General features: G+C 31.6%; 1 protein-coding gene and 1 long non-coding RNA gene across 2 annotated transcripts in view; both read right to left on the bottom strand.

Annotated features, from left to right (window-relative positions):
- The window catches only part of CrzR (corazonin receptor), a 49,051-nt gene extending 42,512 nt beyond the window's left edge, over nucleotides 1-6,539 (bottom strand). Inside the window, exon 1 of the mRNA XM_089707259.1 lies at nucleotides 6,373-6,539. The gene's annotated coding sequence lies outside the window, so the exon portion shown is untranslated. The remainder of the gene's footprint in view (nucleotides 1-6,372) is intronic.
- Nucleotides 6,540-9,011: 2,472 nt separating this feature from the next.
- LOC149480036 (uncharacterized) lies at nucleotides 9,012-10,501 on the bottom strand. Its single transcript, XR_016317155.1, has 3 exons — nucleotides 9,937-10,501; nucleotides 9,749-9,810; nucleotides 9,012-9,674 (listed from the first exon to the last, which is right to left on the bottom strand). It is a non-coding gene; the product is annotated as an uncharacterized LOC149480036 (long non-coding RNA).
- Nucleotides 10,502-14,396: the final 3,895 nt, after the last annotated feature.

Below are 14,396 nucleotides of genomic sequence, written 5' to 3'. Positions count from 1 at the left end.
GCTCATACGTAGGTACAAAAATGCATTTTAAGTTATGCATAGTTTAAATCATAATTTGTGATTACAAAAAACTTAAAACACACGCTTTTTTAATATATTTTTACATCACAACACCGTTTATGTCCATAACGAATTACAATAATTTTTGTTACGGATAACTATTATAAGAATAAGTGGCCACTTACAAATTCTGAACACAGACGAAATACAAAATGGACTCGAGCACAATATAAGTAATTAAAATTGCTATCACAATACAAATCAATCCACGTCCACCTAAGCGTCCACAGACGAACGGCAAGTTGTGAACGGCAGAGGCTACTTCAGCCGTCGCCACATGTCGACGGCAGTCGTCGAAGTGTCGGCGGCAGCAGTCCAAACGTCGACGGCTGCCGTCGACGTCGACAGGAGGAGGTGACGCTTGCAGTTTGCGTTGACGGCAAACTGCAAGCGTTTGACGTATGACGGCATCCGTTTTTGCGTGTCGATGGCAGCCGTCGAGATATTGACTGCTGCCGTCGACGTGCCGACGACTGCCGTTGACATGTGGCGACGGCTGAAGTAGCCTCTGCCGTTCACAACTTGCCGTTCGTCTGTTAGAACTCTAATTCATTATTCTTATAACTTTTTATGACATATTTTATCACTTGTTTTCTATCCTAGTAATCACTAGGTACATATTATAAAACAAAGTCGCTTTCTCTGTCCTTATGTAATGAAGCATACATGCTTAAATCTTTAAAACTGCGCATCGGATTTTGATGCGTTTTTTTTAAGTAGATTGAGTGATTCAAGAGGAAGGTTTTAGTATATAATTTATTAGGTTTTAAACAAAGCAGGCGAAGCCGCGGGCGGTAAGCTAGTAGTAGTATTATATATGCGAAAGTTTTTGAGGATGGATGTTTGTTATTCTTTCACGTAGAAAGTACTGAACCCATTACAATGAAATTTGGTATGTAGGTAGCTGAAGACTCATAATAAGTCATAGGCTACTTTTTATCCCGGAAATCCCACGGGACGGGAACTATGCGGGCTTTTCTTTGATTGCGAGGGGGAAGCCGCGGGTGGAAATATATTTAGGTATTGAATACTTACTGTGCTCCGCGGTTTCACCCGTACTACTCCGCTCCTGTTGGTCTAAGCGTGATGATATACAGCTTATTATAGCCTTCCTCGATAAATGGGCTATCTAACACCGAAATAATTTTTCAAATCGGACCAGTAGCGCGTTCAAACAAACAAACAAAAAAACTCAGCTTATAATATTATATAAATACACATAGTATAGATATAGATAAAAATATAATACCTATGCTTTATATAGAGAAAAATATTACCTATTCAATAAGAGGTTGCTACTTCCCAACAGAAAGTCATTAATCATGTTTGCTTTGAATGCAATCCCGTGAACTCTAATCGTGTTCAGGATTTCTAACCGAACGAGCCTTAAAGCTCAGTAATCTTGAAGCCTCCTGTATATTTTTAAAGATGTATATTTCACTGGTTAATACTGAAAATAAATTTTCGTTACGTCTATGTCATTGTTTGAACAGTTGTTCTTCTTTTATCTTTTGTAATGCATGTATCTATGTATTTAAATTTGTTATAATATTTTTGTATTTTTGAGGTGAAATTTCTAGGCGCGTTGAGAGTAAAATTTCAAGGTCTCGTGATGGCAATGCCGTCACGTCATGGAGTAAAGCGACTGTTTTTTTTAAATATCTTTGAATCTCGACAAATAAGTTTCACTTCTGACACATGTGCCAACGCTCTTTTTCTACATATATTTCATGGCTATTCTTAGTTTCGATATTGAGATACAATGTCATTCATATTATTATAATAAAATAATTTGTTAAATTAAAAGTTAATTAAAAATGTTATCAAAAGTTATAAAGGCATTGTCGTAATGCAGTTGTACGCATTGCGAGATGCGGGTTCAAATCCCGCATCGCAATCAGATACTTTCTATTCTTTCGTATTTATTTTATTCAAGTAATATTTAATTAGCTTCATATTTAAAAATATATTTTTTTTTACTTTATAAAAACAGTAAATAATATATAAGCATAGATAATATTATAATGTATTTTATAAAAAATAAAACAAAGAAGATTTAAACAATATAAGAGATTTATGATTCTCTGATGTATTCAAGTCATAACCGTTTAACATCATAAAATTTATATTTAAACGAACAAATTACTAAAACGAGTTTTTTATATGTGGGAAATATTAATGGAGATAATGACTGTGATGATTGTTTTTGTGTAAAAAATATTCGAAAAAGGCATTTATATTTTATTTTAAATTGTCTAACTCATTTTGTAACTTAAAATCATTGTGTATGTTATGTCTTTTTTATTTATTGAGGTACATCTATTATATTTCTTGCGCTATAAGAAAACACAAATTAATTTTTATTTCTCAATTACATATTTGTACGCTTAACGATACATTGTTTACAAAATACGAAGACTGGAAATCCCTATAGCATACATACAATAAATTCCTCGAAAAAGAATAGGAAAAAATAAACAATTTAATTAAAATCCTGCACAACGGAAATTCATTTACTAGGATTTAATTTAGAGAGCACGGAAACTTGTCATTAACAAGCAGTTCATTTTAATGGGTTTTAGTCAAATAGACGGAGAAATGGTCGGATGCACGACAAATCAAGGGTTTTGTGAATGTACACGGAACCCCAAAATGAGAATTTTCGCTTTATTTATGTATGTACGAGACTAATTATCGCATCCGACACACTCTTGGGTCATTTTATATTCTCATTGCCAAAGAGACAATTACGTAGACTTGATACGCTAAGCGCATAAGCGTAATGACTGTGTCTAATTATGACATGTATAATTTCGTTCAATGACCAAAATTGTTGGAATTTTCGTAAATATGTACATTTTTGCGAAAAGCAAATTCAGTGATAAATAGGTTGTAAATTGCTTGGTTGTTATAATTATGATTTTGCTTTGATAAAAGTCGGGAAAATTAAGCTTCAAATTACGTATCTACAAGAAAATATAGTGTTCAAATATATTTCTATCGAGATGAAACCTTAAGAAATTGTTCGTGACGTTTCTAGTTATTAGAATTTGATCAATTTTAATTAACGCTCAAAGGAACGTATTATCTATTAGTGTATTGGATGAAATTATTTTTTTATTAGTCTCAGAAAAACAGCAAAAGGTCAGACAAAAAATTATTTCGTGTTGTTTAAAATATTACACCTCGTCTGCCACTTTAACAGTGTTCCGTTTCGTTTTATCTTCCTTTCCCGTTAAACCAGCCATATTTTATTTAAAATTTTTGTGCAGAATTAAATTGATAAATGATTATTTATTGACAAATAGTAATTAGTAGGTATGAATTTCAGTAGGTACTGCACAAAAGAATTTCAGTCTCATACTATCGTAGTTCTTATACGTATCTAACTACACTTTCCCCATCTTTAAATAAGCTAGAAGTTAATTTTATTTAATTAAAAGTTACAAAAAAAGCAAAATTAAATCAGCTATATAGAGAATAGCATAAAATAGTAACCCATATTATTCCTACAGATCCAATAACATTAAAATACCACAACACAAACTTTGTTAGTTTAAATATTTTTTTTTGTAAATTTATATACTTCATAGTTCTGTGTATCTCTTTGGTTTAAGTAGCGTCCATTGTCCTGCATTTAATCACTTTGTTTTTATATTTAGTGGAATTGTTGCCAGAGCTTTTTGGAAAACTGTAATATGATTAGTGGACATTCAAAATGTTTCATAAATGTTCGTAAATTTCAGGAAACTGCTCTGTCTTTAGAAATTTTCTCCTAAAACAATATAAAGTGCGTAAAGTAAAAGGTTGTCTGGAAGAAATCGCTCTATAGCGAAAAGCCCGACAATTGTACTTAGTTTAAATTGCATGATTGTATTTTTTATCTCTTATATAAGTGCAATAAAGAACAAATTATTAAAAATAAATAAATAGCAACGTATTCGTTTATAAAAATATACTAATATTATAAAACTGAATAGTATATTTGCTTGAAGGCGCTAATCTAAGGAACAGCTGGTTCGAATTGAAAAATGCTAATGTGTTGGATTGCAATTTATCGAAAAAGGCTATACAACACCACAAAATGCAGCACTGAAGAAAATTCTTATAAAAGATTTCTTTTGAAGGCAGATAAAATTCCATTGGTCATAAGATAGTGAGTATAAATAAACTAATTAAACAATTTACAGAGCAACATATTGTTTTATTAATTAACGAATAAAATTCAAATGCACTGTCATCTGCTTCATTTTACAGACAATTATTATCATTTTCCCCCGTAAATGTTTATATTTTATAAACGAAATGTTTATAATTTATAAATATTCTTCGAAATTAATCTAAACATTAAGATAGATAAGAGAACTTACAATTTTGACTTAAAATTAGCCGTTATTCTGCAAACTGCAGCCTTATGTAACTCTACACATTAGAGCTGCAGGTAAAATGTTTAATGGTAACATTTGAGCTGCGACATGATCCGTTTTCAGAACGAAGGTTTATTTGAGGAACAAAAACCAAATTATATTTTTATTATTTCACCCTTTTCTTGTTCTACATCTTTATTTTTAGAGCTTCTTAACGGAATTTCCCAATTTTCCCTATGAGGTTCTATAAATATTGACAGCAAACATAATATTAGTATTTTATTTACAGAAGGGGCTATCCAATACACAAAAACTGGATCAAAAGCTCGAGGGAATAAAGAAAACAGAAACCCCTTTGTCATTTAAACATTATAAAACCATAAAATGACAGTCCTCAATACGCTGTCATTTCTAATAAATGTATGACGTGGGATCAAACGTTCGACCGAATTCAATTGGGACTGCTTGCTAAATCAACATTGGCCGTAACAAGTCAATCAACTGGAAAATTTCATTGTTTCTTTCGTATTTTTACTAGTTACTGCATCTGAGTTTGATCGCGTTTTCATCGGTGTTTGTTATTTTTAATTTTAATTTGAATTTATTAATTGAATTTTTAATCCCCGAAGAGAAAGGTTTCATCATCCACTTTTGTAGCGTGTATCTACTATACATTGCATTTGTGGCAGGGTTCTTTAATCAAATACACTATACAAATTTTACGCTTAGAAAGGAAGAGAAGTTTATAATTACTAAATATTTTTCTATCCAATCTTCATTGACTATGTAAATAAAAGACGCCTTAATTAATTAAGACTTTCCTTAAGTAAGTACCCTGTCAGTTTCAGATCGGTTCCAGTTATTTCTTAGATAAACCATTACAAATCAACACAAGGACGATACATAAATATTATTATATTGGTTGCTTTTCTGGCATAATAATAAATGTTCTACTTAAAAATGTTATAGTGTTTTCTTTAGGTACAAACCCTTTATTTTACAACATTCATAGACGCTCTATGAATTGCCTATTTAATTATATTATCTACAATATTAAATACAATTACGCAATATACTGTATATGGCCTGTTATTTTGTGTTATATTATATGCTTACTGAATTATAAGCTAAAGTATTGTTAAAATATTATATTCAACGGAAGTAATATAAACAAACAATAATATACTCCTATACCTTCTGAGTACCGTTGTATCAATTTTGAAGTCATAAAATCATTTCGAATAATCATAATTTTGATACAAGATTATTGTTCAAGATATCATAAGCATTATTCAAATATAGGAAATTTACGAGAGAAAGTGAATATTGAATGTTTCTAAGAAAGGATTTCGCCGTATAATATTTGTTATTATTAGTCGCAACTTTATCGAAATAAGAATAGCAAAACAAGAAAGTAAGTTGAAGCATGGAATATTTTGAGAAAAGGCGCTTTTGAATATTAAGAAAAGAATTTAAGGAAGTTTATCCTTTCAGCGGGTGGAATAATGAAGGAAAGGGGTTGAAAAAGGGGGAGTTTTTATTACATTTACTTATGCATCGTCAGCGTCGATCGATTGATTTTATACAATGTATATTTACCTAAAAATTGGTTTAATTAAAATTACATGTAGTTGAAATTCCTCGAGTTTATTTTATAAGAATTCATTTTAAACTTTTATATGATGTTATTTAAAAGTAATTTCATGGAGGGGGCACGGCAGTGCAAGGGTAAAATATTTTACAGCGACTAAAATAATAAAGTTAATGTTATAGTATTTGTATTATTAAGATCAAAAATTTACTCTGATAATATTCTGATTCCTTTATAGACATTCCTGAGTACTAAATTTGTTCACATATTAACTGAATGTAATCTTGTCTTATTAATACTTCGTTATATTGTATTAAGTAATGCACGTATGCGACTCAGAAGTTCCAAACTTACATTATCGTTCACAAAGTTTCTGCAAACTTTATTAATTTTCCATTCACATTGTCACACTATTAGCACATCACTAAACAACACCATAACTATAGTAAATAATTTTATTTATTTCGTATGAAAGTTTTACGAGCTCATACCTACTCCTCACACACAACTTACGCGATCGAAGGCTCTATACCAACTGAACGCAGGCTGCTGGCTGACTTGTGTCCTGAAACAATTATTGTCTGCGCAATTTTGGAGCATTATTTCATACGCTGTTTATTAAGGTGTGAAATGGTTGAACAGCTGCTTTCAAGAATACTTGAGATAGTTTAATGGTGATATAATTTCAGTTGGAAATTTAATGTCACACGTTTGCAATATTTGTCACATTTTTTATTAAATACACGTGTTATATTAATTTAAATGATGAGTATGGATAATTTGACTATGTTATGTTATAAAACATTACGTTGAACTTATAGCAACATGGCAAAATTTCTTTGGTTTGATAATTTATTATGTTATTATAGATGCGAATAACTGGTTTTATAGGAAAGCGTCTCTTGTATCAAGCTTAACTTTAATCAGACTGCAGACATAGTATGTTTATGTATGTACATGAACATTGGATACAGATAAACCATAAAAATTTGACCTAAAAAATATTTCTGAATACACCCGATTGGAACTTTTCTCAGAAATAGTATTATTTTTTTTCTCTCTTTTCCTCGACTTTACTTTATCTTATTTGTACAATTTGTCTTTAATTAATAATGATTTAGATACTATGGAAGAAAACATTAATAAACACCTCGATATTTTTTTTGTTAATACAACTAGCATATTATAATACATTCTGACAAATCCAAGTATCCAAACATCCTAAAAATCCTTTCAGTCCTTGAGCCATAAAAGTGTAATCAACACGACTTTCTTCTACATAGGTATTAGCTCAGATATAGATTCGTATTAGTATTATTTATGAATATCGAAGCTTTATTCCAAATTCCGACAAAATCTAAACCGCTCTGAGTTTTGAGCGCAGGCTGAGTATTACTTTGGGTACTGCTACAACAAAAGACGATTTGCTTGTCCCATAAGAAGCTCTTAAGTATATCACTATCTTCTGGGACCTAACAATGTCTTATAGCAGTATTGTTTCCAGTGTGGGAAAGTGATGGCGCTATACGACCTATATAACACTGTCTTGTATCCACTCTGGAAATAGTACTGCTTAAAGACATCATGGTACGGCCAACCTTTCTACTTAGTTCTACCAACACATTAAAATATAATAATCCATCTTGAAAATAATAAAATTATCCTCATGTTGTCTATCTCCCTTATATTTATACTTCTAAGAAAAGTAATTTCCGAATACTCACATCGATATGTGAGTAATACTTTCATTATTACATCCAATACAATATAATCAACAATATCATATTTTCGGATATATTAATAGAAATATTACTCACTTTCCGTTAGCTCTTATAATTTAAGAGCCGAGTCGGTTAATTAACCATAGCGTAAAGCCTAATCTTTTGTTATTTTTTGAAGATTAATTGAGACAGCACCTGATTACTAATCTAATAAGAAATAATAATTAATCTGTCTAATTCCTAAATATAATAGAAAATAAATATTATGGATACAATTTCTATATTTTTAATCAATTTCTGGTTGTTAAAAACAACAAGGAAAGACAATAAAAAAAAATATGCGTTGTTAAGTACCCTATTTATTATTTGATATGATAATTGATTTATAAGAATTATTTGTACCTTATGTATAAACAAATACATGAATCAAGTATTAATAGCGTTATATCATTTTGTTTGAACGACCGTTTCACTCTGTCAAAAAAGTATTTCATTGTTAAGACGATACACAAAAAAAAATCTACTGCTTGGCGGGTGGAGTCTAAATAGCTCGCTATCGCGAACGCGGGTGTGCGCGAAGTCATTCTTGCTTCTTGCTGGCCGACTCGGGACAAACATGTATGGAGTCGTCATACAGTTATAATATTCTTATACATATATTTAATTGTTGATTTATTGGTTTTATTTTCTTGCTTATAAACAAATAATCTTCTTTTTAACAACTACTTAGACATTATTAATAATTATTATTATTTCGTAATGTTTACTTTATTACAAAATAATACAGGTTATAAATAATCTTTAAAATAACAAAAAATATTGTTACTCTGAAAAAATGAAATGGTACTCAATAACGCGGACTACTGAATGGATTTAGATAGAATTTGATGCTGACGTAGATATTACGTCATGCCCAGAAATGAAAGGTAATATTTCTGAAAGAAGTTATAAACCCTAATTCTTCTCAGTCAAAGTCAAGAGTGGAAGATATCACTAATACAGTAAAACTGATGCGAAACTTTGGATGTTAATTTGTATATTTTTTTGTTAGTTGTTACTTAATCACGTCAAGACTACATTACCAATTTTGATAAAATATAGCTAATTGCCTGGATTTACACATAGGATACTTTTTATCCGAACTGAACACTTCTGTGGGATAAGACAGGATTCACGATATAATCTAATTCCACGCGGGCAAAGCCGCGGTCGGAATGATATTTTTTTAAATAAAAAAATTGTTTAAAAAAAACACAAAATATATTGACGCATGTATTTATTTTTTGCACTCTATTATAATTGTAATTATTCATTACAAATAATCAAAATAAAATAGCCAGAACAAAGTTAGGCCCTGGTAGGGTAGGTAGGCAGGTACAGCAATGTGAGACGAACACTGGCTTATTTATACCAATAATAATGTATTATAAACATTAAATTAAATTTACTTTCTAACAACAAAAATACATAATATTAGTTAATGTGAAAGCGAATCAACCAATCATCCCACAAAAATGAAATGTGCACACAAATATTCATCCAAATCGGTTCATGTCATTAGGAGGAGTGACTGCAGCGCCATCTTCCGGGCCCAATTGTGTTTCCAGATCACCCAGGAACTCAATTTAATATACTTACACAAAATTTTTCGAAATGAAAACTCACATTACTATGTAAATATGAATATAAACCTGTTTTATTACTAAGCAATTTCCCGCACAGGTGTAGTAAGTATAAATGAAATAAATATCAACATCAAATTCTTTATACAACATACTTATCTACCACCTTCTAAGAAATGTAATTCTTGAAATTATTTCGTATTTTTTTTTAAATATAATACTACTCCAATGAGCTCCTGTTCCATATTATGTCCGCCATACTTCCACTAAGTTCACCATGATTTTTTATTTCTTTGCACTTTGTTGCTTTTTGCTAAAAATGGAATCATGCGATAAAACCAGTAGAGCTTTGATAACATACATTTTTGACTGAATAAAGGTACTTACGAAGGAGTGGATTCACATTGTGAACAATCAGTGGGTTTATTTTCCTTCTGGATTCCGGATTTCTGAACAGATTATTTATGCTATAAATGAAAAAATCTTACACATTCGTTATGTACTTAAAACAGGGGTACATATCAAACATCGTCTATAATACAATTATCATCAAATTTAAAATAAAACCAACTTACTTCATTAATTTGTTCCAATTGTAAGCATTCTTTTTCCTCCAACCTTTATGTTTCTTCTTCTTATTTTCTTTATTGTCCCCATTTGTCTCATTTTGTCTTATCGTGTTGTCACCCTTTTTTACGATTGCGCAAGCGACACAAGTTCCCCGTGTGACGGCCGTAGCGGGAATGACTCGTGCAGCGATCGGGGTAGGAAGGTACAGGGCGGCTCTCGCTATATTGGCTGGTCGCGCGCTAATTTCAAGTATTTCTTGTTTATTTCAAAACCATCGCATATTTCAAAATTCTAACACGGTAGACGTATAGGTTGTATATTTTATAGTTAATATCCAAAGAGTCGTAACTTTACGTTTGTTATTTTGAAGATGCCAGAGATTAAAAAAAAATAACAATGCTAACTTTGTATTTTTTTTTCTATCGAGAAAATATCATGGAATCATGTTTCTAAAACGGTAGACGTATTGTGTTACTATTGAACTTTCTTGTCAAGAATTTTCATCACGACAACTTTAATAATATAAAAATTACGAAGGTTTGAAAAGGGCCGTAAATGTTAGAAAAATTAATTCATCACCTTAAGTATAAGAACTAACTTCTTCTTAGCTGAATAAGTCCAGCTTGCGTCAATTAATTTCAAATTTCATAAGCTTCAATAAAGTTGCTTCAACACTATATAATATGCAACTTTTTATTGCACTACCTTTTTACATGGTCAAAGATTAAGAATTCGTAAAAAATATTTCATTTTAACCCGGCGTCATTGTGGTAGAAAACAGATACGCGAACGTTGAGGTGGGTCAATATTACCCATATATTTTATAGTTGTTATTTTTAAACTTTTTAAGAAAATTAGTATTCTGTGTTATTATTATAGGTTATAGGTATTCTGGTTTTGATAATATAAAATAAAAATAATAATTAACCAACATTTTATTCACTTTAATCAACTTTGACATAAACTCTTAAAAATAGGAACAAAATACAGACCTCTTACGTTTTCATGTCATTCCTACGCTAATAACCAGTAATTTTGGTTACAAATAGCATTTTTATAAACTTAGGTCTAATATATTAGAAAAAAACTTTTACAAAGCTAATTATAATCTTCGTTGTAAATGAAATCAATACAGAAAGCCATGATGCGTTCAGGACAAAAAAATTTAGGGCAAGCTTGACAAAAATGTTTTGTTTTCCTATTTTTATTTCCGGACACACTTAAAATCTTTTGCGGGAATTGCAGGTGGCTCCTGTGATGATCCACCAATAAATTATCTGATTCTTTTGCCCATTTGTCATTGCTATCGATCAATTCCTGGCGAATTTTCAAATGTTCTAAGACCAGAGCAAGACCTAAGTTTTTCAAAAAATTACGTCGCTTATCGTTTGGTTTGTTTTTATTTATGCGACGTATTATAAGCGCATTAATTCCTGTGTGTCCAACATGGCATAAAAATTATCAGGGGCCACCTTTTGGAGTTACGACTCACATCATATGAGGCGCAAAGTTCATCAGCGACGTCAACCCCATATTTAGTTTTATTGTAAAAGGTATTGAATACGGGTTTTCACTTTTCTCTGCTCGAAACACATTTTGCACTCTAACATGATCCTCTTCTTCTACTTCATCATCATAATAAGGTAAGTCTGAGTCAGACAAGAGTCTAAACCCGCCATGATACGTGATATTTTCTATTCTATCCGTTTATAGTACCTATTTTATAATAAGTACCTGTTGGACAAACAAAAACATTAAATTCACAGAAACAAGCAAAAAAAAATGTTTGCAGACACCAAGAAATCATACACAACAGTAAAAATCGATAACTTAGCCATGGCGCGAAATTGTTACATCAATTGTGAGGATGGGTCATATTTACCTTTTTCGAAAATACACGCGTGTAGCTCCCAGTACACTCGACGTGGAAAGGATTTCATTTACAAAACGTTTAATGTACATTATTAGCTCCAGCTACTACAAAGAACAGCACAATCGTGCACGCAATAAGCAACTTTTTATTGCACTATCTTTTTACATTTGCCTTTTTACTTTTTAAATATTCACGTGGTGTAACACTGAACTATATTTCTACAAAAACACGTCTAAATCGGTTATCCGATGTAGCGTGCCTTGCGTGATTTAAACTCCAATCTATTTCGCGGTTCAAAAAACTAACAACTTGAATACATTTTAAATTGCTTTTAAAACAGGTGTCCTAAATAACATGGACGAAAATATCAAATGTTTTATCAATAATTATCTAATGTGAGTATCGATTAATGCTTATATTGCAAAACAAAAAAATAGCTGCGTAGTTACTTTTCCTTTTGAATCTATGAACCGTCAAACTTTTTGATGGGTGTTAGAATAGCGTAAGGAGATAAAGGTTTCATCTCACAGAAGGATATTAGCTTTATGTCATGAAAATAAAACTTCAAGAGAAATAGGAAACACTTTATGTAGTATATCAGTAGTATATCAGAGTATATCAGAGGATACGGATCAGAAATTGCCTGGGATTCGTTACTAGTAAAATATAACAAACTAGCTTTCCACCCGCGGCTCCGCCCGCGTTTTCAAAGAAAAAAACCCGCATAGGTCCCGTTCCCGTGGGATTTCCGGGATAAAACCTATCCGATGTGTTAATCCAAGTTACCCTCTATATGTGTGTTAAACTTCCTTGTAATCGGTTCAGTAGTATTTGCGTGAAAGAGTAACAAACATACCTACCTTCAAATACACATACCTCCATCCTCACAAACTTTCGCATTTATAATATTAGTAGGACAATAACGTAATACAAACATGGACTAGACAGCAAACAATTATGCATATTTGTTTATTATGTTTGTGTCGAGTATTAAACCTTTAGTCCGTAAATTTTTCTTCTTCTCTGTATTATTAAATGTTTGTGTTTAATAAAAGGTATGTATGTTTTCAAGCTATTGCATAGCTTCTATCGCGGGCCTTGAGCGCGGGGACTGAATCCAGAAATTCCGTAACGAAAAAACCTCACGCTCCCCACTCCGACGGACATGGAGGTGTGGCTTGAAGGCATAGCATGTATTTTCCTTATCGGAGGCAACGAACGCGTAAAGTATATCGTGATTCGTCAGTTCAGTATTTATTGATAGACGTCTGATTTTAGTGATGGATTGGATTACATCCATCAGTTCGCCAGTTACAGGTTCAGTAAACACGACCCACTAATATTTATTGGCGTATACATCATGTATTTAAGGAAACTCTACCAAATTCAGTTTTCCAAACTGTGATGTACAGGGAACACGTATTAATAACTCCAAGTCAAGCAGACAACTGTTTATTGTTAATTATCTTAGAACTACCTTCACATGTACATATCATTATACCACATCTTCCCCTTTTAACAATTTTGCCTTACTACGAGTAATAATAGGAAGTGAATAAGAAGTTGACAATAAGTGTCGGCGATTACGGCGATATAAACCTTTTTTGTTTTTTATTATATAAGACCGAGGAGTGTTCGCATGACCGATTACAGTACCAGAAATTCGTTTATTATTATTTTCTAACATTATCACGTTATCGCCAACACTTAATTCTGACAAAGGCTTAGAATGCTTATCATAATATTTTTTATATTTTATTTGCTTATCTATTAATTTTTTATGATGACACTCATGATTGTTTACATAACTGGGCTTAAGTAAATCTGGGTGAACAGGTAATCGACAATTCAATCGACGACTGAACATTAACTGTGCAGGAGAATCCAAATTTTCGCGTGGTGTATTCCTTAAACTTAATAAATTTAAATAAAAATCGGTATTGCTATCTATTGATTTTTTAAGTAATTTTTTAATAGTTTGAACTGCCCTCTCGCTTTTTCCATTGGATTGTGCGTAATATGGCGATGAAGTTACATGATTAAATCCCCATTCTTGTGCAAAACTTTTAAAAACCCGACAAGAGTATTGAGGCCCATTATCACTTATAACTGTTTCTGGAATACCATAACGCGCGAAATTATCTTTTAAAATGTTAATAATAGAATTAGCGGACGTATCTTTTAACAATCCCACCTCGATAAATCCTGAATAATAATCAACAAGAATTAAGTAACTTTTTTTTCGATATTCAAATAAATCCGTACCAACTTTGTTCCAAGGAACGCTTGGAATTAGAATAGGAATCATCGGTTCTTTACTTGGCTTATTTAGATTCTCCTGACATACTTTACATCGCTTAACAAATAATTCTATATCTTTAGAAATATTAGGCCAGAACAACACCTCACGCGCACGTCTCTTACTGTGGTCGATACCGGGATGACCGTCATGAATAATACACAACATTTCGTGTCTTAGTGATTTAGGAATTAAAATTTGTTTATTTTTAAATATCACTCCATCAACCGAATACAGTTCATCTCTCATAGACCAAAAATAGCTTAAATCACAATCTAAATTATACTTATGAT

The sequence above is a fragment of the Colias philodice genome, chromosome 19, assembly GCF_061535455.1.
Source record: "Colias philodice isolate Cphi_HAF_F1 chromosome 19, ilColPhil1 Martin Lab GWU primary, whole genome shotgun sequence".
Taxonomy (NCBI): domain Eukaryota; kingdom Metazoa; phylum Arthropoda; class Insecta; order Lepidoptera; family Pieridae; genus Colias; species Colias philodice.
This window is presented reverse-complemented; position numbering and strand designations above follow the sequence as displayed.